Raw genomic sequence first — 2,491 nt, 5'->3', positions numbered from 1 at the left:
CTGTTTTCTCAAACATCATCTCATTTGCTCTTCACACTTTACCACATTTTCTGTCTGGCACTACAGTATGCTCAGAGGCTAAAAAGTAATGAAGACGTTGCCATTCATCTCTAGAAGCTTATTTGTTGGTAAATAAAACAGCCCTGTAAAATAAACAAAGTAGATAAGAGCAGCCTAATTTTATAGATAAGGAAATTGAGGCTCAGGGAAGTGAAATTCCACATTCGAGTTCAGTTTCTAGATGACAGTCCTACAGAGAGAAACTTCTTCTTCTAAATCCTGGTCCTATGGACAGAATTCCTGTTACCCTACTTTGGACAAAGGGTTATGAAGTCATGAAGATTCATGAAGGACTGGTCATATGGCATACCTACAGCAGCTTCAAGAAAGAGGGATGACAGGAACCACCAATTATAGTAACAAAGGACTGTCTTTTAGGGTTTACTGCTTACGGTAAATGTTCATCCACATTTGCCAGCTATGGCTGTGGTGTAGTGAAAAAGATTTAAAAGCTGGAATTAGAATAGCTTGTGTTTCTAGACTAGTTGAGCCACCTATTCTATATGAATACTCGAATACTCTGGAAACTTGTTTCTTTGGACCATGAAATGGGATAATATCTAATTCACATGGTCACTTCAATATTCATATGAAATAACATGTGCAAATAATGCATTCATATGAATGAAGTAAATATAAGGAAAAAATAAAACAAACTGGCCATTACGGAGTATAAGCATAGTGAGAAATAAGCCTTCTCTGCCATGACATTGTACATGAGAGAGGTAGATGTTTTCACCTTGCCATCTTGCACTCCCTTTTATGTATAAGTGGTTATTTGTGATCCTAAATTTTGACCGTGAAATTCTTGTGTTTTTTTAAATGATTACAAAGAAATCTATTGGTATCAGTTATGCTATCATTGAAAGACCACTGGCAAGTTTATTTTTTAGAGAAAATTCAACTAAATTTTAATTATTATTAATGTTTGCTATTCATCCTAGTTAAATTCTGATATTTCTATATTCATTTGAGTCATTCCAGAATTGTTTTAATTGTATAGACATGTAACAATAAACTTTGATCCATTCATCAGTCTGGGGTTCATGTCAAGTTTTACTAATCATATTTTATGTTACTGTGATTTTTATTTTATAAATTCAAGTCAACATTCCCCAGGTCCAGGTTTAAATTTTGTCAAGAAAGCTTGATTGCCTCATTAATCTTTAGTAAACAAAATTCTACTATGTTCAGTTTTAATTACCCTTAGTTTGAATTTGCGTCTATTAATTTTCATGATCTTAATTTTCCTCACAACCTGATAAAAATTTTGCTGTGACCGAAAGGGTAAACATAAAATGACCTGAGTCAAATCATAATTTAATATGAGAGACAATAAGCAATGCTATAGAGATGCTATTTCACTTTCCTTCCCTAAGTGAAGGTGAAATTTTACGTCTCTTTTGGGATTAGAGTTTTTGGACCACAAAATAACTGAATCTATGAAATTTAAAACTAGACCAAAATTATATGTGGGTTAGGTACAAGCTGCTGAAAGATATCACTCATTATAGCTATATCCACAGAAATAGACCTGCAATTCTAGAGCTGCAATATTAAGATTGTTCTTTGTGAGAATTATTAATGCTACACCATGCAAAAACCTTAATATTGATGCAAATATTAATTTCTCCTTCACATGTATATTCTAAAATTACTCAGCTGATTCTTAAACTAAGGCTCTGAAATCTGGATCCACGGGGATACCTGAATAAACACTACAGTTTACCTACAGGGGGCGCCAGCCACTTGCCTAATTTTATTCTTTTTCAGTTAGAAGAACTAATCTGTGTCTGTGCTGCATCTACCACTGCGTGAAGAACAAAAGGAATTAGTTAACAGGTACCCAGGCTTACTGCTTAAAATCCAGTTTTCAGACTGTCTGCATTATATAGTCTTGTTAGTCTATTCCAAAGAAGTACGTTAATCTACTACAGATTGGCTCAGGTATGGATTTAAGGCATGTACTTAAACAGAGCATGATCTGTATCTACCACACAAACCAAAGCTGCAATGAGTAGTGATAGATGTGAGGCTTATGTAGGACAATGAGTTTCAAACAAATTTTATTTTTATTTAATAGTTTTCTTCTTGGTTGTAATCCCTAGTATTTTATTTTGCAGTTAAGGAAATGTAGTCAGGAATAATTTTCCAATACACACAAGTTATATATTTAATACATGTAGGTGAGAATAAACTTTTAAGTTGATTTTAACAATCTGGACATTTATATATTCAGATTTATGGCTCTTTTGAAGTTACACACATTGGATAAATTTAAAGCATTTAAACCATTTATTCATGGTGGTTCACACCTGTAATCCCAGCATTTTGGGAGGCAAAAGCGGGAGAATCACTTGAGCCCAGGAGTTTGAGATCAGCCTGGGCAACATGATGAAATGCTATCTCTACAAGCAATTTTTAAAAATTA

General features: G+C 33.7%; 1 protein-coding gene across 1 annotated transcript in view; it reads right to left on the bottom strand.

Moving 5' to 3' along the window:
• The window catches only part of DCC (DCC netrin 1 receptor), a gene marked incomplete at its 3' end in the record, with an annotated part of 618,462 nt that overhangs the window by 32,562 nt on the left and 583,409 nt on the right, over window positions 1–2,491 (bottom strand). The window lies entirely within an intron of this gene.

The sequence above is a fragment of the Mandrillus leucophaeus genome, unplaced genomic scaffold (assembly GCF_000951045.1).
Source record: "Mandrillus leucophaeus isolate KB7577 unplaced genomic scaffold, Mleu.le_1.0 Scaffold87, whole genome shotgun sequence".
In the NCBI taxonomy this organism is placed as follows: domain Eukaryota; kingdom Metazoa; phylum Chordata; class Mammalia; order Primates; family Cercopithecidae; genus Mandrillus; species Mandrillus leucophaeus.
This window is presented reverse-complemented; position numbering and strand designations above follow the sequence as displayed.